We start from the raw sequence: 27,314 nt of genomic DNA on the forward strand, positions 1-27,314 counted from the left end.
GCCCCCAGAGCCCTGAACAGTGAACAAGGAGGTTATGAGGAGTCACAAGGCTGCAGGAGCAGGACATGCTGTCCTAGCATCATGTGTTATCTGTCTAAAGAGCCAGGTCCCTCCCGTCCCTGGCTCTGCAGCCATCAAGGGGATGGGGAGACACGTGGCACTCACAGCACTTGACCTCACCTACCCAGATTGCCATCACTTGGCAAACCCGGAGTGCCTGGCACGTGCCACACGCTGGTTTGGAAGGTGCTGCGAAACAACAGAGAACACGACAAATAAGGCCTGCACCCCCATGGAGCTTACATTTTAGTGCAGGAAGTACACAACAAACAAGATTTTAAAAAAAATTTTTTTAATTACACATCATGATTTGTGCTATAAAGGACATAAATTGTGTGCTGCCACAATATCTCCCAAGTTTCAGAGAGACGAAAGGCTGGAGAGAGGTGTCACACATCTCTTTTCATCTAGCCCAGCTCGGGAGCATAAGACATGATAAACAGACAAGTCTTGGTTGAAATGATGGTTTTCCTCTACATCTATAGGGGCAGAAAGAGTATGTCCCTCTTCTAGAACCTCTGCACAGCTCAGAGAGGAGCAACTGATGGGCCTCCCCTAGGAACTGATCTAAACAAACGAATCTAACAGCAAATTTTTTTCAATCTTTGAAGGTCACTGAAAAAAGAACACACACGGAAGTACATCATCGGGTCATTCATGTTGGTACACACATTCCCAAACATTTGGTTGGGAGGTAAAAGAAAGAGGTTTTCTATTTTGCTAACTGATTTTCATTAATGTGATGGGGGAAAATCCCGACCTAAAACAAAGCTAAAACTTACAATGGGGAAGGAACCCAGTACAAAAAGCCTTTAAAAGCACTGAGCCACACTGCCCAGAAGATGAGCATGACCTTCCCTGTGGTCCCCCCCACCCACCGCCCTCGCTCTTACTCTCCAGAACCTCCCCTGGGGAGCCACAAAGGACCAACCTTCAAGGAAAAGACAAGAGGCTTAGAAGTTACACTGTAAATGACAAAGTTTTTTAAATACTTGCAACACATGACAGATAAAAGGTTAACTTAACTCTGGCAAATCAATGGTAAAAGATTAACAATCCAATATAAAAATGGCCAAAGAATAAGAACAGGCAGTTCAAAGCAAAAGAAACACAAACAAAAGATGCTCGATGCAACTCATTAAAAAAGAAATGTTTATAATAACAATAACTTCACCAGAATGGCGAATTTTTTTTTTTTATGTTTGACCAAAAATGAAACAAAAGAGGAACTTCCCTGGCTGTCCAGTGGGTTAGGACTCCGAGCTTCCACTGCAGGGGGCACGGGTTCAATCCCTGGTCGGGGAACTAAGATCCTGCAAGCCGTGAGGCCAAAAAACAAACAAACAAACAAACTCCTGAGTTTATGCAAAGATTGTTGAGGAAAAGGCACTCTCTCATACACTCAACAGGGATATAAACTAGTATATTTTTGGCCATATCTATCTATCAAAATTATAAATGTTCAAACCTTAGGCCCAATAATTACTTAGCTAGGAAATCATCCTACAAATATGTCCCGAAAGTATCTCAATGGCAAAAAAATTGGTCAGAACCTAAATGTCTACCACTGCGGAGATGGTCAGATAAATGGCAGCATCTCCATATAACAAAGTGTGGCACAGGCTGCTGAAAGCGCGGCAGGGCTGCATCCACCACTGTGAGGGGAGCTGGGTGTTAATAGATGGGAAAGCAGACAAAGAACATGATGATACTTTGGCTTTTTTGTTTCTGTTCTAATTTTTTTTTTTAATGGAGCTGCATTCACATTACTTAAGTAACTTTTAAAGTATGTTCTCACAGACAAGAAGCAAACACACCAAAAGGTTCATTAGTGGTTATTCATAAATGGTGGTAATATAGGTAGCATTTTTTTTTTGTTTCTTAAATTTCCAAAAATAAAAATGTACTAAACAGAATGTAAAATATACCACTTGGGTGGTTTTGTTGTTTTGCTTTGTTTTGTTTAAGGCAGAGGGAGAAGATACACAGACTTGTGGATGCTTAACATTTTTCTGGAGGTATTTACCCCCTATAACATCAACAGAGTTCACCCCAGGGGAGTAGGCACTAGAGAGAAGCTAGTACTATTTTCCATTTTTTCCCCTTTTCATTTTATATCTTTCTGTATTGTTTGGATTTCTACCATCTGCGTGTATTTCTTCTTAAAAATTAAGTCTAGGGATTCTCAGGGGCAGTATGCTTTGGTCCTATATTTGACCCCCAGCCTGAGTGCCCCAGAAGCAAGCTGACCTGCCTGTTAGAGCAGGAGGTGGTTGGAGATGGGGACCCCATGCTGACCTCAGAGGGGGAAAGAAGGACCTGTTGGAACTCAGAGTATGAGGGGAACCCAGGTGACAGAAAGACCTGGCATCTTCCTGGAGAGTATAACCCAAATATGATAAAGAGCAGGCTGAGGCCCCAAACCGCTACTGCTGACCACTTCTGACTTATTTGGAAATGAGCCCAGCGCACAGCAGGGATGTCAACCACGGTGGAGTCTTGGGAAGGAAACTGAAAGGCTACAGGACACAGATATTTCTGTTTCTTCCAGCCGACTTCGAAAGAGAAAGAAGAATCTTTGTGTGTACCGCACCAACCATGAGCCAGGTGCACTTTATATATAGAAAATATGCTATATTTAAGCCTCCTAACAGGCCTCTGGAATAGAGCCAATGGCTGACTCCATTTACAGGTGTGGCAAGCAGGGCTGGCGAGGTAACTTGCCCAAGGTCACAGCAGCTAGTGACTGACAGAGCCAGGATTCAACCCAATTCAGACTCTAACCTCCAGGTCCCTTTTTTCACTACAAATGAGGCTTTGACAAACAAACCCTGAGCTGCTGACATTAGTGTACTGTTACCCTGTCTCCTTCCTCCTAAAGGCCTCCTTTCCCTGCTCTGTTTGCTGGTCAGCCCCATTTATCTCTGCATCCGTCAGGCCCAGCACACAGCTTAGTGCAGAGGAGCTGCAACACACATTTACTGATTAAATGGGCAGACTGCATATCAGAACAATTCTATAGGCCATGGCTTACAGCAGGATACAAGGCATCTTTCCCCAGGACGCAGGGTAGATGACGGGAGGAAGGAAACACACTAGGCTCTCCGAGCTGGCTGTAAGCTAAAACCTGAGTGGCAGGGAGAAAAAATGCTCTGCTCTTTGTAGTATGTAGGTATGACTTTACGAAACCCACAGAGATGGACAAACTATCAAGAGAAAATAAGACAGAAGGAGGTCACGAACACAGCTTCTGGTCCACACGCAGCCCCCAACCATTTGACCCTATACAACTGACAAAGCAAATATAAATTTTCAATTGGAAGTGATAAATGCCACTCATCTTCATCACCCCAGTTTAGCAGAATGAGACTCAAGGCACGTATACCTTAATCAACAGATCTAACGGAAGGTGGAGGGAGTTGAGAGAGAAAGTAGAGGAGAAGGGTCTTATAAATCACACACACACACACACACACACACACACACACACCCCACCCCTGACAACAATCCCACAATTCCACACACCTAAGACTGGAGGACAGCTGGGTGAAGAGAGAAGGAAAAAGAACAATAAGTAGCTATTGTGGTAACATATGGAGGAATATGTGGTAGAAGATATGAACCACTCTTTCCTACACAGTTTACAAAATGGCCCAGATGCAAGACAGAACTCAAATCACCCACCATGAGCGCGAGGACATCTGCAAGAGAGACTTAAGTCTTTTTCTACCAAGAGCAGGGCACCTGACACATTCCTGTCTTGCCTTACTAAAGAGTTTGCCTCTCACACAGCTGAAGATGGAAGAAGAGGAATTGCTACCCAGAACTCGATTCTGACCAGAAAGCAAAGTCTAGTAAATTATGTTTAAAAAAACAAAACAAAACCTTAATCAGCAAAACAATAACAATAAGAATACCACATTGGGAGGAAGTAACCTTGTCAATTCAGAGTTCAAAGGAGGGAAGAAAAAGCCTTAGGACAAAAACAATTGTTTAGCAATTGTTTAGTCTAAACAATTGTTTAGACTTCCAGAAAACCAGTATTTAGAAGTTGAGACAAAGGAATAGTATGAGCAGAGATCCCAAAAGGGAAGGCATTTTGAAGGACAAGGCCTGGCCTCCAACAAGTGGATTCTGATCATCTAAAGCATGATAATCCCGGAAAAAGGAACCAGGAGGAAGCAGCTGCCAATGGCAAGGCCATGCACAGGGGGCTCTAAGGATGTGTCTAAAGACAGGAGCACCTGCCCATAATCCAGGACAGACCCAAAGACAGTGGCGTGGGCTCATAAAACAGCATGAGCAGAGCTTGTGAAAAATGTAAGAACTCCTAGAAACGTGGCTAAAGCCTATGTGCAAAGCTGTAAGAAGAAGCAGGGAGGAAGTGGGCCCCTCGTGGGGACAGAGGCTCTAATCTACCAAAATGGCAGAGAAGGGGAGAATGTTCATCTCCTAAGTGTTCCATCTTTTCTATCAAGGAGAAAGCACTTCAAACTGGAACATACTTACTTAATTAAGGGAAACCTCAAATCCAAGATGGCCCAAGAACCAACCAACTTATTATCATCCAAAGATGACTGAGTTAAAAGACGCCAGTCTTAGAATCACATCCCAGGATACAGAAGGAACCTGCAGGTATGATTTCCGAACCACCGTTGGTAATCACTGAGGGGCCACGGGGAAAACAGGCAACGCCCTGCTTTTTGGCAGCTAGCATTCCCTCAGTACCCACTCTGCTCCAGGCACCAGGGAGTTCAAGGAGTTCCGTCTAGTGAAGGAAACAGAGTCAAGGCAAAAGAAACAATATGTACACAGAATTGTTAAGAAGAAGAACTGCTTAACTTCATATCTGTCTCTGGCAAAGCTCTGGAGCAGATCATGAATTGGACCTTCACAACGCAGCCTGCTTCCCTAAGAAGCCACGGCACACTAGTCTTGTTACCTCTTCTAGCAGGCTTACTAAATTATAGACCAAACAAATAACAGACACAAGGATCCTTGACTTCTACAAAGTACATGGACAAAGTCTCCTGCCAGACCTTTGGGATGACAAAGAAAGAGGGGGTGAGATGACAAAGCATTTTGATAATATTTGTAATTGTTATAAACGACCAAAAATAAAAGTGTTATTTAATGGACCTAGGACAGGCTGAACATGCACCAAGCTGAACTCACTTCTCCCTCTGACTTGTTGCCCAGTCTCAGTAAATGACAATGACATCACCATGTAGCCAGGTTCCCGCATATAAATCTCGAAGTAGTCATCTGCAGCTTCTCTCCCTCCCTCACGCACAGAACCAAACCAATTCTGTCTGTGGAAAGATCTCCTAAATCTATCTTCCCTTTTCCAGTCTTGCTGCCGCTTGCTTGATTCCCTTTTCTTTTCTGTGCTTTCTAACTGGTTTCTAGACAGTAGGCTTAATCTGCTCTCCAATACATCCCACATCAACCCCTGAAAGGCAAATCTGAGCAGGACATTTTCTTCCTTAAAGATGTCCATTGGCTAAGAGGATAAAACCCAAATTCCTTAGCTTGGTCTTTCCTAACTCCTAGCCGTAGTATCTCTGCCCTCACCTCCTAACACATTCTATTTAAGCTACACTGAACTCCACTGTCCTCAAACATGCCATGCCTTGTCATGACTCCACGTCTTGGCATCCTTTGAGCGCTAGCGCAATGTCACCTCTTCTGTGACTCCTCCCTGATGACGTCCAGGCACAGTCAGCCCTCTTTCCTCTCTGCTCCCACAAGACTCTTGTTAAACGCTTACTGTAGCACTCACTGGTGTTATTTACAAGACTGGTCCTCCTTCTGCTGTACAGACCGTGTGCCTTTTGGAGACTAGGACCATGTCTTGTTCACCTTTTGATTCCTAATCCTGGGTCTAATACATGGCATTATGGACGTACTCAATAAATATTTGCTTGTTGACTAAACCCAGAAAACACCTCCAGTGACAAACCAAGGCATGCAATCTTTGGCTTTGCCTAGAATTTTACCAATAAGCTGGCTGAAGACATAGTAGACAGCAAGCTCATCAAACTTGCAAGTGACCCCAAAATTGGGAGTGTGCTAGGTAACAGATTTTTTACAGATGACAGTAGGTGAAACTACGGGCCAAAGTAACCCCCTAAAAAGTTATATATTGGGGCTCAAAAAATCCTCTATAACGGCCTGTGATGAGAGAGACCTTTCTCAAGTCAGATCCATACCACACGATAAGTAAGACAGGCTGCCTGGGTGAGTCTCAGTTCTTCCATTAACTAACCATGAGATCCTGGAAATTTCCTAACTTATACCTCCAGTTCCCTTCATTGTAATACAGGGATAATAACCGGACCTACCGTATAGGGTTGTTGTTTAATAATAATAACAATAATGTACTTGCACTTAGAATTGTACTTAATTCAATAAACTCTACTACTGTTTGTTGGTGATATTGTTGTTGCTGTTGTTAAAAGCTACTTCTAAGAGAAGAGAAGCTATAGAGCGCTGTCATTAAAAGCAAGGGCCCTGCAATTAGACTATCCTAAACTCAAGCCAGCTCTAAGCTTAGTAGCTGCCTGACCTTAGGCAGTTATTTCACCTTCTTTCTTCCCTTTTTTTAAAAAATAATTTGCCTGACCGGGGATGGAACTCGGGACCCCTGCAGTGGAAGCACAGAGTCCTAACCACTGGACCACCAGGGAACTCCCTTCACTTTCTAATCTCCATTGTTTCATCCATTAAATGGGGCTAATGATAGTATCTGTCAGAGATACTCGCTTTAGCATTACGGTTGATCCTTGATCAACATGGGTTTAAACTACACAGGTCTACTTACACCCGGATTTTTTCCAATAAATACGTACTACAGGACTACAGCATCCCCAGTTGGTTGATTCCACGGATGCAGAACTGCGGATGCAGAACTGCAGATGCAGAGGGCCGACTGCAAAGTTATACGTGGATTTTTGACTGCATGGGGGTCAGCACCCCTAACCCTCACATTGTTCAAGGGTCAAGTGCATTCCAAATGGGTAAAAATAAAAAAGTGAGATAAACTAAATGCCCATTAATAGATACTGGTCAAATAAATTATGGTATACCCACAATGGTGCATTAAACAATATGCAATTATAGAACAGAAGGAAAGAGATCCAGACAAACTGAGATCAAAACGTCTCCAAAAAAGATATTCTTCCATGAAAAAGGCAAGCTGCAGATCAATACATGTAGTCTGGTCCCATTTTTGTAAAATGTTTTGAAAAAGAAAAAGCAGATATATGTGTGTGTGTGCGCGTGCGCCCACACACGTGTATTTACCCAAACTTTTGTAACTATAGACAGCCTTGCTTTACTTAGTAACATGGAACCACACAAATGACCACACAAAGCAATCTTAATCATCAATGGGGAAAATTAAGATTGTTCCACGACCTTTAGAAATTTTTGTCAAAACATTAAAAACTCTTTTACTGTCAGCTATAAATGAATAGAGAAATGAAAAAAATATTTAGTATAAAACTAATACTTATTTAGCACACTGTAACTAAAAAATATCAGACATTGAGAATGAGTGTTTTGTTGCTTTGTAAAGACTCATCCAGAGCCGCCTGAACAGGGCTTGCCTTCTTGTTATTTAACACACAATACCCAGCAAGCATTGCCTTCGCAAATTGCCACACTCCTTTCTAAGTTTGGATCAGCTTCCAACATTTTATCCTTTGTGCTTTCAATGTTGCAAAATATCTCCAAGAGTGCCTTCAATGTGAACTTTTTATCCCAGTGTCACTTCCTCTGGAACTTCTTCATCCTTTGCCTCACAACCACTGTGTCAACGAAGTTTCCTTCACTGAGTTCCTCTGGCTGCATTTGCAGAGTCTCAAACAGCGGCAATGTCAACATTCCTACAATCAGCTATTTATTCTATAATTTCACTTATGTTCAGTTACGGAATTTCACTTTTCATTTCTTTGCTGAAATTTCATCAACGGTGGGCAATTTCCTCTTTTGATTATCCATTTTTGTAAAATGTCACACGAGTTTATCACTAGGAGACAAGGAGGCAACACAACTGCACACTGTCCTGTGTATGTGTGAACTCAACAACAGATGGGCGGTGACCACCACCAACAGACTCTGAAAGAAGGGTTGTGACTGGTCACTGATCATAACAAACATCTGTTAGGTACTTAGTGATTTGTGGACTGAAGAGCTAGTAGCAAAGTCTGTACTCTATGTAATCACTCAGAGTTCATATACCATGGGAACTGGAATTGGAACCATGCTGTTGGGGGACTGCTGTTATTTAACTAAACTGTGATAAATGAAATTCATGTATATTGTAACTGTGAAAAGCAAGGACTGCTCTTACAAAGAACATAATAGGGAAGTATATATGCTAAGGTGTAACAGTGGTCACCCTTCAGGAAGAGCTACATTATTTAAATTATTTCAATGACTAAGTTCTACACCGTGGCAATAGTTCTCAACCTGAGATGATTTTCCCCCACAGGAGACATCAGAAAATGTCTGGAGACGTTTTTGATTGTCACAACTTGGCAGGGCACAGAGAGGGTTGCATCTGGGATCTGGTGGGTAGAGGCCAAGGATGCTAATTCCTAAGAAGCACAGGACCATCCCCACAACAAAGAATTATCTGATCCAAAAGGTCAATAGTGCCAAAGCTGACAAGCCCTGTTTTAAACCAAATAGTTTTTATTAAGTTCTTTTTAATAGCACCTTTCTCATAAAGTTGTGGCAAAGATTAAATGGGAGGATGGCAAGCAGAAGGTACACGGTAGATGCTATTAATATCAGAGGCTCCGTCTAAACGGCTTTGAGCTGCATAAGTAGCTTAATATCACCTTAGACTTGCGGTATTTTTTACGAACATTAACTCGTCTGATCCAACACCATGATGTGGCTGCCAAAAAGTCAGCATCACCTTCAGGTCACTAGCAGATCAAGTATCTAGATCGAGACAGGAGTCCAGATACAACCACACTCTGTACCTCTCAGACCACATCTAGAATCCAGTGTCACCTGCTAAGCAAAAAAAGTATTAAACTTCCAAAGAATGATGAGCAGTGCATAAAAGGTCTGAGAAGCAAGTCACAGGAGAAACGGGTCAATAAACTGGGACAATTATCCTAAAGAAGAGAAACCTCGAAGGAGCAGCTGAGGGACTGAATGTGATTAACAGTCCCCAAATTCTATAGGGCTGTCACAGAGAAGGTTAAATTATTCGACTTGCCCTATGTGGCTCCCCAAGGCAGAAATTAAAAGGAGCTATCCCCCAATAGCAGGGGCCTGTAAGGTAGTAAGCTCCCTATCCCTGGAAACACTCAAGCAGAGGCTCTCAGGTGGGCTCTCAGGGGATTCCTACATTGAGTGAAAGAATAATCTAGATGAGCAATCAGGAACTTTCTAATACTCACGATCTTGGGTACAGAATACAGGATGTAATTTCAGGAACAAGAAATTAACAGCCTCCTTTGACCCAGCAATCCCACTCCTAGGTATTGACCCAAGAGACATGAAAACATTATGTCCACAAAAAGACCTGTGCAAGGATATTCATAGAAGCTTCATTCACCATAGCCAAAAATTGGAAATGCGCCGAAGGAGAATGGATAAGCAAACTGTACCATAACCATACAATAGAAAACTACTCCATATAGAAAGGAACGAGCTACCCATGCAGGTAACCAGGTGGATGAACTTTACATAAAAGAGTTCATCGTGATTATTCCATTTATACGACATTCCAGAACAGGCAAAACTAATCTCTAGTGAAAAAAACATCAGAATTGTGATTGCCTGGGAAGGAGCATGAGGGAACTTACCAGGGTAATAAAATTTTTTGTTCTCTACCTTGACACAGGTTCGGGTTGCACAGATGGAAGCATTTATCAAAACTCATCAAATGATACACTTAAAATCTGAGCATTTCACTGCTATATAAATTTTACCACCAAAAAAAAATTACTTAAACGCATGAACAAATATTGAACTCTAATTAATGCCTACATATGCTATGTTTAAGGGCGAAGGGTACTGATGTCTGCCACTTACTATAAAATGCATTCCTAAAATAAGATAGGCTGATAAATGGATAGAGAGATGGAAACATGGAGAAAGACATGAGAAAGCGAGTAAAATGTTAATGGTAGGATCTAGGTTGTTGTGTATATGGGTGTTCACAGTTCTTTCAAGTTCACTGCCTATTAAAGTATCTCATAATAAAGGGGGGATGGGGTGGAGGAAGTAACAGCCAATAGGGAGCACAAGGGAAAGAAGAGGTGGCCGGGAGGTCATGGGAGGGCAGCAGCAAGGGGAAGAAGAGGGCCTTCAGACAACACAGGGGCCTCTCAAGGGCAGAACTGCAAAAGGCCCAGCTGACCTGGGGACAGGCAATCTTAGCCAAGATGGAGGATATGTGAGGTTAGTGCTCAGACCTTTGCTGTTGTGAGTTCTTGTTCCCATGGGACCAGCTCCATCACTATCTGACTCTAGCCCTGCCCCTCTCTGGCCTTGGTATTCTCCCCCGACAGTGAAGGGACCAGCTCTGAAAGTGAACTATTCACCACATCTTTCTGAACCATGTTTCTAGACAGGAGCCAAAGGATGCAGAGATACAATTACAGCTGCGGCAAGCTCCAGCCACTTTCCTCCAGGCAAGTTTCCTACAGCAAGAAGATTGCTATTGTGTCAGTATGTACTCAAAAAAAGGGACTGGGTACAAACAGCTCTGTCTGCACGAGAATAATGCACTTTGTGGATCGTCCACCGCAAACACCAGGCCAATGGGCAGAAGCACCCTGCCCCCACACCAGCAGGCCGCTGGGACCCAGAGCATTATGGAAACCCAAGAGAATGAAGGACATATATTTGCTGGAGAAAAACAAAAAAAGTCACTGATATTTTGAAAAGTCCGATTTCAATAATTTGAAGATTATCTACTTGACTATCCCTGCTCCCCCGCCCACAATGGCATAGAGCATGTAAACCTGACTGCACACAAGACTGTCAGATTTTCTGTGGTATGATTCGCCTACTCTGGCTCTCCACCCTGAGCACACATGTCCTGGAGTTGGCCAAGTGAAAGAAGGAGACACCAGAACGCTGACTGGCCTAGTTCTAGTCCCAGCTCTACAGTTACCTTGCTGAGAACCTGCACTGTCCCCTCCTCTGTGGAATCTTGGATAAGCCTAGCCTACCTGAGGGCAAAGGTTTCTTCTGACGCTAAATTCTTTGATATGATTCTCTCTTTCTAGGTAGGTAATATAACCTGAAAATGTGTTTAATTTTCACATATTCCATAGCCCTTTAAAGTTACAATCCGGTTGCAGCCGACAAGATCCTCACTCAGGCACGTGGAAACTAGGGTGCAGAGAGTTTAGGATGTTTGCCAAGGTTCCACACTGGCTGCTGATGGAGTGAGGGGTTCAACCCAGGGCGCTGAGAAGACCACACACATTCCCTGGAAAAGCATAGGAGACCCCAAGAACCCCTCTTAGATTTCAGTACCTACAACCAGTCCCTTCTTTCTCTGCCTTATCCATTCTGGTTTCCCTGGAAACCAGAGAACCTAGTTCTTTTGGCCTCAGATCTTAAAGGGAAGGAGGATATGTTATGTGCTTCTCAAACCAAAGACAGTTACCTCACAAACCAAAAAACAACTTCCAGCAGGACTTCCTTCCTACCATTCTCCTTGTGGGGAGGGGGCGGGGGGGGCAGGCTGCTTGGAGGTCAAGACTCTTAAAGGAGCCTGGAGTGTCTGAGGGTGGGGGAAATCCCACTCCTCCCCTGGAATAACTGAGACCAATCAACTCAGGGAAATCTGGAATCCTCATCACACAGGACAACAGGACACCCTATCTAGATCCAAATGTGTCCCAGATGCAAGGAGGGCCATGACAGGAAATGGAGACCCCACAAGGCTAGGACCTGTGAGAAACAGGAACACCAGGCGTGCAGTGCCACCCCTCCTCCAATCCATGCCACCTACGCACCAAGCTAGAATCAGGTGAAGACCGAAGGACAGGTGAAGGGAGAACAAGAAGGAGAGATGACAGGAATGGGGCTCAGACACTGCCCTGCCTTCTAGCCTTGAGGGGGCAGTAGGTCAACAGCTTAGTGCCTCATTGCCAGGACCTGGAAAGAACACATCTGAAGGTTCTTCTCAACAAGGAAAGCTCCACCCTGGAGTAAGAAAGAATTTCCATAATGACCAATTTGCCTAGAAGTGGCAGGAATGCAGTGGTGCTGCATCCCAGCTGATATGGGAGGGAGGAGTCGCCCCTTCTCCTCTCCTACTGCCCAGCCCCCCTCCACCCTTAACCCAAGACCCACCAGAGGTTCCTGGCGAGGGCTCCCTCCCTGGGGGCCGCCAGCCCTCAGGGCTCAGAGCTACTGGTCCCTCTGGGGACGCCAGAGCCTGGGAGTCTGCAAACACAACCCCAGTTGGCGGCAGCAGCTAATACTCCTGCTTCCCAAACCAAAGCCAGGCCCACCCAGACTTCCTGTTCAGGGGGAACGGAGGGCAGCATCTGCCCTTTCTCTGCTCCCACAGGCAACAACCAGCGGGCCTGTGTTTGCTCCTCCCCCCATCTGAGCAACGCCAGGCCGCCGCAGTGGCTATGGCTGAGGTAAGACAGGGAGATGGCCAGAGAAGATGAGGGAGATGGGAGATGGGAGATGAGGGACAGCTCACCGTAGTTCCTGAGGACAGACCACCTCCCTTCCCTTTGGGAAGGTCAGAAGAGGAAATACAACATAAAAATATAAACACATACAAACAGGAAATTCTGGGCCTGCTTTCATGACACTGAGCTCTACCTACACTGGAAGTGCCTAATCTCCAGGAAGAGGGACTGATTCCCACTAACATTCCCTTTGTCCCTCAGTGTTTAACTTCCTTGTAAGCAACCATGACCTCCGTGCAAAGCTGCACCAGGAGGCCGCAGAGGCCCACAGTGGGCTTGGGAATTCCCTGGGCCTGGGCCTGTTCCAAGTGAAGAAGCCAGTGAGGCCTTCCTCGGGAGCCGGCCAGCAAGGGGACCACCGACAAGTCACCAACGGTCTGAAAACAATTCTAGCCGGGACTCTTGAATTTTAAAACTCCACAAACTTTATTTAGTAAATCCACTTCCCAATTCTGAATTCTTCCTTAAATTTAAACCAAAACGCCTTCACCTCGGTTCCCCCGGGGGATGAAAAGCCAAGTGCCTTTCCACCCTGGTCCGCCCTCCAGATGCCCTTGGATGGTGGGGAGGGAAGGAAACATCCAGACCCCTGTTTCTCCCACACTGCCACCTCCAGGTTCAAAGTCCTCCCCCATCGGACACGGAGGACGCACAGAGGTAAGGGAGCTAACTCCTGCGCCCTTACACTTCCAGTCCTAGCAAGCAGCTGCCTCTGGATCACCAGGCCCTCCCTTCTCCCATGGTGAGGAGCTCTCAGCAGCCTGGGCCTCAAGCAGGGGTGTCTGCTCACTGCTTGTCGTCGCCCCCCTCCCCCCCCCCCCACGCAAACTGCACACTGCCACTTCCCAGGCATGACAGATGTAACTGCTATTCAGTATGTTCAAGCCAGGACAAAAGCCTTCTCCAGAAGCACAAAGCCAGCAGGAATGCAGACAGGCCAACTTCAATGGAAGCCACCTGCCAGGGGCCCTTCTCTGCCACACCCCCAGCATGCACACACACAGTTTTTTAAGCCTCTCAAACCTGTGTTAACATATAGTCAGGTGAATTTTTCTCTGAATCACTGGACAGTTCTCCCAGAGCAGGGAGACTGTACTGCCATTTCTCAGATAGTATTCTGTAGGATGTTAATAAGTGATAGGTAAAAAGGAGGCCCTAAATGTGTCAGAAGCACCAGGTTATACAAAGTCAAATAGATTCTTTTACTACAGAACTTCTCAGAGCCTTTAGAATGTTAATGTGCGCTGCAGAATGTCTCCCAGATTCATCTGATCACAGAGCGTCTCAGGGTTGGTGATGCACCAACACATTCCAAGACTGTCTGGTGTTTGCAGAAATGCGTGGCTCTCTCTTCCATGCTCACCCAGTCCCCAGTATGCAGCTCTTCTACCACTTGGAATATATAAGAAATATTTTGCTTACATGTTCCCCCCTCAATAGGCTTCCAGTGAACAGATGAATGAACAGATTCACGAGTGCACACGCGCTGTGGTATCTTCACAATTCAGTTCAACCGATGATGACGCTTCCGCAAAGACCGTTAGAACTTCATCCAAAAGATTGAAACTCTGCACACACTCAAGCCAACACTGGCTGTGAATCATATGTGCTTATGTCACCAAGGACAACAGTTCAACTCCAGATAAGCCAGTTGGTTTTATTCCCTTACCAAGTCTCCCCCTAGACTTCCCCAACTGTTTTGCATTTGGCCATAATGGTAACTGGGTGACTGCATTCAATGTATACACCTGTGGTCAGGGAGAGGCCGCCACCATAAGTATCACACATGGTCTGGGTGAGCTCAGCCACTAATACCACCAATTCCAAAAGAGAAACCTTAAAGGAATAGCAGGCTAACCAAGCGTGACTAGCAAGGGTTCCCACCCAACCTTCCTCTCATCATGAGAGTGACAGACACTCAGACATGACATTAACTGTCAGCATCTCCCAGAAAGTACAGTATTTTTATATTCAAACTATATATCTCAGACCATCTCTTGGACCTGGAAGTAGTCCCCGCCCCGCAAAAAAAAAAGGTTTGTCTGACAGATCCTTCCTTTGCTTTGGAAAAATAGAGGATGTGTACGCTGGGGTGAACTTGTAGAAAAGCTCCTTCAGGAGCCTCTCTGGTTTCTTGGTGTGGGCTTTCTGCTTCATTCACAATAAAGCAGACTCCGAAAGGACATCACCCACCGACCTCTGCAGCTGAGCATAGAGGCAGGTGCCCCCTGATGACAAGTTGAAGGCACTCTCCAGCCCGCCACCCCTCACATAGGAAGCCTCTTAAAACCTCTGCCCTTGTTCTGAAGCCACGGACTGCTCCTGGCATGCATATTTCTTAGAACACCTTCAGTGGAGATGCAGATCGTGGTTAGTATGTGGGCAGCACCAAGAGGTTGGGAAACTCCTCAGGCTCTGGTTCTGACCCAAGAAGGGAGGAAGCCCTACGTCAGCTCTCGCCTCCCAACCCTAGTAACATCAGAAGGAAACAAGGTGAGATCCCATGAGGTAATACTGAACAGTCTCCGTCTATCACCGAATACAAAAGTGCATGTTTCATCACCTTAGGAAAAAGTCCAGAGTTTATTCCTACCCTACTTTTCCAAATTTCTTTTTGCCCATCCAGCAAAATTAGTTCAATCTATAGAAACTGGGAGTGAAAGGGAACACTGAGAGCTCTTTCTAGTGAAGCATCCCCCCATCTCCCCAAGCAATCCCAGACCCCACCTCCAAGAGCAGAAACAGAAAAGCCCCTTTCCCTCTCCTGCCACCACCCCCCCAGCCCCCCCAATCCCCCCTTCAGCCTCTTCCCCCTGGACTCCTCAAGGTTACAAAGAATTCTTTGGCTCCAGTATTCCACTTATCTTCTCTACCTGGGCAGGCTTGTGTTTGGATGTAGCGGCTTCTGAAGCTGACACTTTAATTCTTGATTTTAAAAACTTTATTGTTTAAATACCAGTTTTGCCTCTGAGGCAGCCAAGGCTCTGCTCTGCTTGTTAGTTATCAGCTGCTAAACAGTACTTTTTTCATCCAAGCTGATGAGGCCCTAGGCCACTGGGGGTAAAAATGCTGGTGCTGGAAAAGAGGCTTCAGCTCCTCTGTGGCCGTCTCGTCAGAATCCAAAAGAAGACAAACAGGCAAGAAGCTAATCCATTTCTGTGGGTATGGTACAGCTCAGCTAAGTGCCTGGCACTGTGCTTGCACTCGGGGATACCAAACGAACGAGACACACTCTTGTCCCCAAGGGGCTCAGAGTCCAGCAGGGAGAGATATGGGAGTGACCATAATATAAATTCAGAGCAGTCACAGAGCTCGTGTGAGCTACCACTAGTATAGGGCAGAAAGGTATTCAGCCTGGAATTGGGGGTGGGGGAACAGGTAAAATCTAAGCCTCAAAGGAGAAACACAATTCTACCAGGAATAAAAGGATGAACAAGTGAAAGGTGCAAAAGAAGATGTGGAAGCAAAAGAACGCACTGCAGAGTGGGATGGAGCCCTCTCCTCTCCTGGAAGGTGAGAGAGAGACACACACACGCACGCGCGTACGTGCGTGTGTGTACGCCCATGTGTGTGTGCACGCGTGCACGCATGGGCGTGCTGGGGGTGGGGGAAGAAAGAAAGGTCAAAGCCAGCTTGCCTGAACACCATGTTTAGGAGTTCAAGGGACACACTGGAGGCAAGGGGAGGCCACTAAAAGGTCTCTAAATAGAAGTAATGTTTGTGGTCACATCTGCCTGGGTACAGGTGGCTGAGTCTCTCAATGCCTCTGAAGAAAACCGGATCAGTGGCCTCAAAAAGCAAGCATTAACCATGCAGAGAAACAGCGACTCCTTCCTATGAGGCAGGATGTGAAGAAGGGGAAGGTACGCACGGCCTGTACAAGCTGGATGACCCTTAGGACTCTCCACTGTCAGGGTCCACTGAGATGCAGACCTTTCCTCAATCTCTCAGCAAGGCCTGATGATCAGAAGAATCCTGGGAATGATGTCACATCCCTGCATCTCTCTAGGGCCCCTGGCAGGTCGAGTAGTCTGAAACCCTGCCATGACGCCGGGGCAGCAGAGGAGCACACACAGCCCTGCACAATTATCTGCAGAAGGCCGAGTGAGGAAGATGTGACTGATGCATTCTGTGAGGCTCCGGAAAACACCACTAGCACCAAGGGATGATACAACTTCAGGGAACTAAATTTTGACTCGATGATCATAAAACTTTTTTTTTTGGCATTTTACGTTTTTTTAATACAGTAGGTTCTTATTAGTTATCTGTTTTATACACATTAGTGTGTATACATGTCAATCCCAATCTCCCAATTCATCCCACCACCACACCCCCCACACTTTCCCCCCTTGGTGTCCATACATTTGTTCTCTACATCTGTGTCTCTATTTCTGCCCTGCAAACTGGTTCATCTGTACCATTTTTCTAGATTCCACATATATGCGTTAATATACGATATTTGTTTTTCTCTTTCTGACTTACTTCACTCTGTATGACAGTCTCTAGGTCCATCCACATCTCTACAAATGACCCAATTTCGTTCCTTTTTATGGCTAATATTCCACTGTATATATGTACCACATCTTCTTTATCCATTCATCTGTCAGTGGGCATTTAGGTTGCTTCCATGACCTGGCTATTGTAAATAATGCTGCAATAAACATTGATTGGGGTGCATGTATCTTTTTGAATGATGGTTTTCTCTGGGTATATGCCCCGTAGTGGGATTGCTGGGTCATATGATAATTCTATTTTTAGTTTTTTAAGGAACCTCCAAACATAAACCTTTAAAACCAGGAAAAAAAACAATTTTTTTAAGAGTAAGGTTTTCTTGAAAAGGGATAAGCTCCCCTATCACTGGAGGAATTTAAGAATAGATTCAAAAGGTTGCCAAACACACATAATTATCACAGACAAAAACACACATTCCTGAACACCACCTCTGTAGTCTTGTACAATAAGATACAAAGAGTGGGGTTCAGGAATCTGTATTTTCAAATGTTACCCACAGGTGATTCTGACAGTCGACTTGGCTGGGAGCAACTGGGCTAGATGACCATCTGCTGGAATGTAGCCCAAAACAAGACAAACAAAATACTATTTAAAGTCCCTTTCTAAATGATCACCTTCTTTTTACCCTCTCGACTGGGCCCCAAAAACCTCTCCTCATGCTCTTACACAAATCCCCTTCCAGCTCTGCTAAATCTTTACCAGGGTGTAGAATGATGACCTCAGAGCCTGGTGCTGTCTGAGAGAACATTCTGCAATGATGGAATGTTCTCTTATCTGAGCTGCCCAACACGGCAGCCACTAGCTCTATGTGACTCTTGAGCACTTGCAATGTAGCTAGCGATACAGAGGAACTAATTTTTAACTTTATTTAATTATTTAAATTTAAATAGTCACGTGTGGCTAGTGGCTACTGGACCAGCCAGCACGGCTAGCTATGAAAGAGGGTTTATGTATTCACTCTGAGATTTACACAAGCAAGAAACTTGTGACTCTGCTCCTTCCACCACCACCTCTTGGAGCTCATCTCCAGCCTGAAGAGACCCACCTGATGACAGGGAGATTAAATTCAAAGAAAACAGCAGGAAGGGAGGAGCTCTGTGACAGCTGTACCAGAGACAACAGGTACAGAGAACAAAGAGCCTGAACAAAAATTTTCACCCCTCAGGGCTTTGCCCTTCTCTGCCCAAGAAAGCAATTAACACCAACAGTGCCAGCAGCCGTCAGCCCATCCCAGACAGTGGGTCCTATTGCTTGGTGCAACCACCCAGCTTCCCCAGAGCAAGCAGACCTCATTCTCAAGGATGACCTAGAACATCCCTTAGCTGACTAAAGCTGGAGTCTCAAAGCTGGTTTGTAATGGAACTTTTTGGCTGTTCTGGGGTATAGAAATCCAAGGGAGAAGAAATAAATCTCGCCAAAAAAAAAAAAAAAAAAAGTTCCACTACTTTTCCAGACTTCGGAAGTTTTCATCAGGAAAATATATCATCTGCACACTAAAAAACACAAGTGGATTCCTGCCCAGATATGGCATAAAGGCCAAATTCAAACCTGACCAAGGACTCCAGCTTCACATGTGTGGTCCTTCAGCCTTGATTCCTGCTCCCATGTTTTGGGACCCTTTTGCCAGCATCTGCCTGGACACACACTCACAATGGACAAGATGCTTTCTCAAGGCCCCCTCAGACCAAGTTACTGACTGCCTCCTCTCGGGAGAGGTACTCAGCCTGCTGCAGAGACACAGGCCCTCAGAGAAGAGGGACAGTGGCAGGGGTGGCGGGGGAGGAAGGATGGGAGAAAGACTACAAACTAAAAAATCCCTGCGGGGGAGGGGGAGAACAACTATCCTTCAAAGACCAGATCTTTTTTCTGAAGTTTACTGGAAGACTTTTTTTCCCCCCTTCTTGCTCTATAAAAAGAAAGAGAGAAAAAAAAAATGTTGCAACTTCCTTTGTCACAGCACATGCTCAGGAAAAAACAGACCTGACCCATTGCTTCACTTTCCCATCTGCACTAACGGTTGGCTCCATCCCGAGCCCTGACTTCCGCCTGCCCAGCTCCTGAGAGGCTGGAGGCAAAGATGGCCAGAGCTGGGGCTCAGAGAGCACCCTGAGTGCACCTGCCCACTGATCCGCCTGGGAGGCTCAACACAGGAAGGATGCGACTCCTCAGAGCAAAAGAGAAACCCTGTGAGGGCCCAGAAGAGGACAAGAGCCTCAGCCACAGCTGCAGCCCGGCCAGCCCTCTCTCATCACCACCTTCCTCCCCGGCTCCAGACGATAGCCAGTCAACCCAATCCCAAGCATTTCCCATTACCAGAAACATCCCTAGGGAGACGTTGGGTCTTCCCCCCTCAGCAAACAGAAGATGGGAGCCCCAGTGGAGTCCCTCAAACTACTCCTCCCCCACTGGCCAAACTTCTGTCTGCACTGGCCCCGGGCCCTGTCACAGGTGTGAGTCCATACCAGGCAAAAGTGACGGCACCCCTGACACCTCTGCCCTCAAGGAGCCCACCCTGAGTCTCTGTATCTTTTGTGGCCCTGATTCTACCACTTTCCCACCACTGGCTCCCTGAACCTCTTTATGTGTAAAACTTGGAATCAGACCACCTGGACTGCCTCTGTCAGAGAGGGTCAAGAGGGAAGACATGTGAAGGCGCACAGTCCAGATTTTGGGGGTCAGTCTATTTTTACTCCTTTTATACACAAAGGTGTTCACTCCTCCTCTAAACTGTAAGTTCCCAAAGGCAGCGCTCCCATCTTATCACTGCAGCAATTTGCACAAAATAAGCATTCCATAAATACTTCATGATAAAATAAAGAGGTGAATCAACTAAGTACTGAATTATAGCGGAGTCAGGGAAGAACTATTAAGAGAGGCAGTTCTGGGCTTCCCTGGTGGCACAGTGGTTGAGAATCTGCCTGCCAATGCAGGGGACACGGGTTCGAGCCCTGGTCTGGGAAGATCCCACATACCGTGGAGCAACTAGGCCCGTGAGCCACAACTACTGAGCCTGTGCTCGGCAACAAGAGAGGCCGCGACAGTGAGACGCCCGCGCACCGCGATGAAGAGTGGCCCCTGCTCGCCGCAACTAGAGAAAGCACTTGCACAGAAATGAAGACCCAACACGGCCCAAAAAATTAATTAATTAATTAATTAATTTTAAAAAAAGAAAAAAAAGAGGCAGTTCTGCAAGCTATAGGGAGGCAGGTTTTAGAGCTAGACACGCCCTTCATTAATAGCCTCAGGGCTCTGCACTTGTATTCCTTCCGCCTGCCCCCACTCCAATCACTTCCAGGACTCCCTCAAATGTCACCTTCACAGTGAAGCCTTCCCTGAGCCCCCCCTGCTAGATAGAATGCAAGCTCCACGCAGGCAGGATCTTTTTTTTTTTTTTTTTTTTTTGTCTGCTTGGTACACTGATGTATCCCCAGAGCCTGAAATAACACTTAGCACTTAGTAAGTGTTCAATAAATAATTGCTAATGAGTGAATGATTCTGAACATGTTTCTTCTTCTGTAAAATGGGGACTTTCACTTTGCAGTATTATTTTAAGGATTAACAAGAGTGTATGTGAAACACCTAATACAATGCCTGATACATATAATATCTGCTCAATAAACACTTGTTATCAATCTGGGAAACTTTCACAGCATTGCTAAGCTTTCAACAGTGATCTGAAGGAGAAAGATGATAGAAGATTATTGTAGGTATCAAAGTCATTCTGCTGTTCTGATCTATCCTTAGGGAGGCGGCAAAAGTCATTCTTGGCATTTCTAATTAATTTTCTTGAGTAGTGGGTTGCTTTGGATATCAGAGGGCTAGAAGGCACCCTAAGGCAAATCCCACTTAGAAAGGTAGGGGTCTACTCTAAAATGCAAGAAAGAATCAACCCTCATTGTTCTCAATCCCTCTCATCTCATATAGCAGAGGTATTAAAGGGGTCTAAACCCAACGGGATGACCCTGACTAGTCACCTTTCTAGGTGAATCCTGCCATCTGGGCCTCCTGATGGCCAGTCAGCAGGGAAGACAGGAGGTAGGCACAGAGAAGAATTCATTTCTATCAACATCGGTTGAATGGCTGAATGAATAAAAATACTAAAGTCCGGAGAAGGGTGAAAGAACACTGGCCTGCAGAAAGTGAGGACAGAGAGGATAGCTCCCAATCCCGGGATCCCTGGAACCTGGGCTGACCACCTCTTTCCCAGCATCAGGTTCTTTCCCAGCATCGGGTTGTTTTCCCAGCAGTGGGGTTGCAGCAGCAGTAACGAAGAAAACCCTTCAAAACAGGAGAGCCCTTCGATTTACAAATGAAGAAAATAAGTGAGGCCCAGAAAGGTTCAAGGACTTGCTGAGGACCACACAGCCAGGTAGGTCTCTCAGATGCCAGTCCAGTTCTGTTCCCCCTGCATGGAATTAACTGGTCCCACGAGGTTCAAACCTCTGACCTCAGTCCCAGCAACACGATGCTCAATACTGGTCCTCTTGCAACACACAGGAGCAAGGCCAGCAGACAGATAGATCACCTTGGACTGCATCTGTGTGTCTCTGGTGTGTCTGGCGCTGACTCGAAGATTCCAAGAACTGTAGGAGAGCTGGCAAGCTCCACATCTGTCCCTCCCTCAGTTAAAGTTCTCCAAGGGGCAAAAGGGTCATCTCCACAGCACAACAGGAAAAGGAGGGGCTCTGGAACTGGGAGGAGGAGGAGAGGCATCAATGGGAAACTGTGGTTAGGGCCCTTACAAGAACGAGAACTCCGTAAGCAGAAACATAAGGTGCCAGCTTGAGTCAGCAGATCCGAGTGGGTAAAGGGAAGAACTCCCAGAAGGCTGTCTTGAGAATGGCTTTTTAGCAGACAGGAGGAAGAGCAGGGAGAGACATTTAGGGGGACCCTCACTATAGCCCTGGCTCATTCTCAGAGAGCCCAAGCAAATACTGCCCCTCACCCAGGGCCACCTCCCCCCACCCTGAGGATCACCGCCACTACCTTATACTTAACGTAGGCAGCAGGCACTATTACTCAGTTTTCACACCTTTGTGAGGCAGCTAAGTATAATGCACAATGCCAAAATACTCTCCGAATTTTTTTTTAATGGCAGCATATAGTCACTACACAGAACTAAGAAGATACAAAAATAATGGAGACGTGGGTCTTCAAGGAACTTACAATCCAATATCTCCACTTCACACGTGGAGAAATACATTTAAAATGTGAAAGAAAAGGTAAGAGTGTCTTGGCAAGTGTGACAGGGAGCGAAGGTGGAGACCTGCTTCTGGCATGAAAGGCTTCACGAAGGAAGGAGCAGTGTGTGTACTGGGTAGAAGAGGCAGATACGGACGGGCTAGGGACCGGGAGCAGGGGGTGGGGGTGGTAAAAGCGACACAGGACGAATGCGGTACAGGCCACGGGTGAGGGTGTGGGGTTGGAAAGCAGAGCCCCATAAGGAAACAGCATATAAAAGCCACTTAAGCTGAGGCACAGCACACACTCAGAAAAAAACAGATTGGGGTCAGATCTGAGAAGGATTTGGAAATCTCCTGAACTCTGCGTCCAAAGGGAACCCATGGAAGGGTTTAAGCTGGGAAGCTACGTGATCAGAGCTGGGCTTTAGGTAAACTACTCCCCATGCTCTCCAAGGAACCGAGGGGGCAAGACTTCATTCCAGGTCGGGGTCCTCAGGGTCGGCCACATGTTCGAAGGCCCAGCCCGCCCCCACCTCTACTCTCTAGCCCTTCCTTCTCTAATTACACCTCCAACTCAATTTTATTCTTTTAAAAAATCTAAAGCAAGGTAACCAAAAGAGACCATGAAAGCAAGGGAGACGAGGCACAGAGGAAGGGGTGCTCACAGCCCCTTCCTCCTCCCTAAGAGCGAAGGTGACTGGAGTGCCGCCAGAGGGAGGGGACACAGAAGCGAGGAAGTCCCTGGGAATCCCACATGGGCTCCAGTGGAAGGGATATGGTGCTGGAGAGCCTGGCAGTCAAAGGGAATAGCAAAATGACATTTCCGTAAGCGTGAGAGTTTGCAAAGCAGGTTACTCTACGCACTCATTTTGCCCCGTGGCCTCCAGCCTTCCTCAGATCCGGGTGCCAGTAAGGAGAGAAACACAAGGAAAGGTACAAGAAGACCTTGCTCCCCCAGGCGGCAGCCTGACTGCAGCAAGCTCCAGGGCACACTGGGCTCTTCACCAGGCCACCTGCATTCCTAGGATGCTCTAAGCTCCACACACGTGGCTTCAAGCGCCCAGGGCTCCCCCTCTTCCTCCTGCCCCACCCCCCAACTCTTTGAACTCTGCAGAAATCAGGCATGAGGAGCAATCTGCAGATTCTTCACTTAGAAAGGCTTCCCTCACCTGAGGCTCCCGTGAAGCCTGCCTTTAAAATCCTTCCTTTAAAAATCCCTTCCTCTAAGAATTACAGAAGCCAGGCAAGGAGGCCCAGGAGACGGAGAGAAGAGGGAGGGCACGGCTACTCCAAGGACAGGGACTCCTTCCGTCAGAGTTAAAAATAAACTCTTAGCAATTTACACCCAACTCCTCCCCCTCCAGAGGCCAATGGGCCTTGGCAGATAAATCTCTCCCTGCAGAGGAAATAAGGCTCCAGGGGGAAAGACAGGAGTAGGCAGTCATGGAGACCTGGTCTGGGTATGTAACTCTAGCTGAAAGCAGAGGGTCCCCCAAGTCCTACCTCTGCTCTCTCCCATGCACCCCTTCTCCCAGATAAACCCTAATACCAGAAAACACAGAATCCTCCTATCCAACAGGATTAGTACCAACACCTGTCCAAGGACTAGAAAAATCAGAAAGAAGAGAATGTCAAAGTCAACTAAAGGAAATACTTTGCCCAGTATCTATCAGTTAAGTAGGTATCTCAGCTACCCGGGCCCGTTTCCTCTCCTCGTTCTATAGTGCCCCAGGATCCACGGGCAGTAGAAGAGGCCACCTCGATGGACCTCAAGGGACACAGATCACCAACACCCCTGCCCCCCACAGTCAGGAGGTAGAAGACACCCATGTTCTCTGTGACATCCTGCAGGTGGCTGAGCTGGGAGGGCCAGAGGGGCCATGGCCTGACTCATGAAACAGGCCCTGAGAGCCAGGGCCCAGTTATTCTTGGAAGCCAAAGAGATGAGGTCACACTTTTGAATCTGGTAACCTGAAGCCCCATGCTGTGGAGGTGGAGAGTATAGCTTAGCAACAGGGCAGGAGTCCTGGGGCAGGTAGCACGCTCAGCCACAGGGCGGGTGGCTGGGTGAGGGCCTGGGACAGCCACGCTGAACTCCTCTACTCACTCCCACACTCCTTCTGCCAGGGAGGCTAGCTTGCGGGTGGAGTCTGGAGGAAGCCAGATCTGGATGCAAGCACACACACGGTCTAACAGTGCCGAGCCCACTCACCTCCTCCCTGGCTAATTCATCCTTCCCCGAGTTCCACGGAGCCTCCACACATAAATCTCGACACCTGGAGAAGCAGCAGCCACGGCTCACCCTCAGCACTCAGAAAAGCCAGTTGGCCCCAAACCACCTACCAAGCTCAGGCTGGAAGAGAAGGGGGCCAATGGGGAGGGGGTGCAAGTGAGTGTGAGAAACAGCTCAGCAGTGTGGCAGGAAGACCTGGGACAGGCGTCAGGGCCTGGCTGTGGGGGGAGACTGCAGCAGTGGCAGTTTATTTTTAGCCATTGAGACAGAGGGGCTGAGTGACAGTTCTGGGCCCTGGGCGGGAGGCCCAGTTACAAATGTCCAGTGTGGGCTGGGAGCCTCATAACAATATGAATATCAAAATGGCAGCAAAGTGATCAACTCAATCACCTCCTTGGAGGGCCCGGGAGGGTAAGGAGCCCCACAGGAGCACGAAGGTGGAGAAGCTGGAAGGGCCGTCAAGGGCTCTCCTCCCAAGTCCCTCTACCTGTGACTAGAGAGACTTCGCCTTTGCTTCAGGTTCAGAAGAACCATCCCGGAGATGAGCCTAGCAGAGATGTTCGCCACATCTTCTCTGAGACAGAAAAGGCTTCACCACTCCTCACCTCCCTGGAAGAGCCCTGGATGGACACTGGCCATGGAGATGCCTGGAAACGTCCCTCAAGAGTAAGATGCCCTTTCATACGATCCTTCTGGACAGCTCAGGTTCCTGGCGGAATGAACACACAGCTTGGCTGGTCTTAGAAGGGAACATCAGTTACAGATAAAGGTCGACCTTGGAGCCACGTCCCAGCCTATGCGACCTGGCAGATGGCACATTAAGGTGTTTACCGGATCAGAGAATAGAGACCCCCAAGAACTCTGCACTGCAAGAGGAGAGCACAACCCTATCCCCGCTTCCACTCAGTCTCCTCTTCCTCCAACAAAGTCTTCTGGCCTGGCACTCAGGACCTCAGTCCAAAGCTCCAGGGCTAAAAGCATCGCTTTAGCCCTGAATGGCAGGAAGAAGAGAAATGAAAACAGACCTCGCTAGGCATCTCCCTCTCCTCTTGCTTCCTCAGTCTCCTTACATCCCTTAGTACCCAGTCCTACGGGTAAAAAGTGGTACCTGGATGTACATCCTAACTTCCCCATAAGCTCTGGGAATCAGTCCCCAGCTCTCACCTCAGAACAGCCCCAAACCCATACTATAACTCCAAGTGAATTAGAAGAAGGCACCCATCTGTATGGACCCAGTCACACACCAAGGCAAAGCCTGACAAATGGGACAGTGAGTTGGATCAGAGCCCTCCTCCTCCCTCAGCCAGGTGCCCTGTGCAGGGCACAGCCCGCACAGCCAACCACAGCAGCCATGTTTGGCCCCGTAACTTCAAACGGGAAGGAGTTTCAGATGGGGAAAAAAATGAAGAGTTCCCATCTCTACCCTGAGCCACCAGAACACTAAGATTCTTCTGATTTCAAGGAAGGAGAGGATTCACACCCCACTGAGTTACACAGTCCATCCTCTCTGCTGAGGCACTTGCTAGAAAACTCACCAAGTCTTCACACAAGAGAAGGAGCAGCTGGTCAGTGATGGTTATTAATTAACTGGACAGGAGCTGCCCTGCAACCCAGCAGCAAGCCTATCAAAAGGGCATCCACGCTGGCCCAGATACTGCTGATGGTCAGACGTGGACCAAGTCAGCAAGCTCTCCTGCCTCTTGCCTCCAGCACAGCCCTCCACTATCCCACACTGCCGTGTCCCAGGAGCCACTGGTAGCCTGACCCTCTGATGTGTACACTGAGGCCTAGAAAGTTTAAACTGACCTGTTCAAAGTCACACAGCTAGTTAGCAGGGCACCAAGACTAGCTCTATCTTTCTTCCTTTCTCTCTCTCTCTCTCTCTCTCTCTTCCTCTCTCTCTTTCTTTCTAATCTAGCACATAACCCATGGTATCGGGTTCATCCCTAGATATTTATATCCATACATATCTTAAAACACAAAATATCACTATTCCCCTAAGAACTAGAAAAGGTATAAAATCTGATTTTGGTTACATATCTGGTGTACATCAAGCTGCTCCGTGGCATGGTCCCATCTTAATACCAATGTCCCTGTTTCTAAGATGACTAATGTAGAAAGATCCTAGCGACCAGTTAGTGGAGATGAGTTTTGCACTGCCAGGTCCACAATCCCCATACTCTTACCTCTAGCAACCAAAACACCAAAGGAACCCAGACCAAGAGGAGGTCCCAGTGAACCAGGTCCCAAGACATGGCTCTGATGCTGATACCAGGTAAGACCTTGGATATACCACTGAACCTTTCTGGACTGGCCCAGCCTCTTCCTCGGTGAGGTGGAAAGGGTCCAGAAAGATAAGCAGGGAGTGCTGTGAGCTCTAAGGAACTAGGAGTTGTGGGTCCCTTTGCCACTGAGCCTTATATCATTACCAAGAGCAGCTGCAGCCCCTTCAAACACAAAGAACAGCTCTGCCCTGCCCACCCACTTCTGTCCAGGACACTGCAGCAACTGGAAAGGTGAAGCACAGGGAGGAGGGGAAAAAAGAGACCCCACAGGATCCTTGGGAAGGCCTCATGCAGAGAAGAGGGAGCAGGAAAGTATGAATCCTGTGCCACAGATGTCAAACTACCAGGG

At 47.0% G+C, this 27,314-nt stretch overlaps 1 protein-coding gene and 1 long non-coding RNA gene across 2 annotated transcripts in view; both read right to left on the reverse strand.

Moving 5' to 3' along the window:
• The window catches only part of MAPKAPK2 (MAPK activated protein kinase 2), a 45,657-nt gene that overhangs the window by 12,316 nt on the left and 6,027 nt on the right, over positions 1-27,314 (reverse strand). The gene's annotated exons all lie outside the window — the stretch shown is intronic.
• On the reverse strand, positions 1,199-25,383 carry LOC136794113 (uncharacterized). Its single transcript, XR_010840468.1, has 3 exons — positions 25,286-25,383; positions 24,660-24,800; positions 1,199-1,373 (listed from the first exon to the last, which is right to left on the reverse strand). It is a non-coding gene; the product is annotated as an uncharacterized lncRNA (long non-coding RNA).

This window comes from Kogia breviceps, chromosome 1 (genome assembly GCF_026419965.1).
Source record: "Kogia breviceps isolate mKogBre1 chromosome 1, mKogBre1 haplotype 1, whole genome shotgun sequence".
Classification (NCBI taxonomy): domain Eukaryota; kingdom Metazoa; phylum Chordata; class Mammalia; order Artiodactyla; family Physeteridae; genus Kogia; species Kogia breviceps.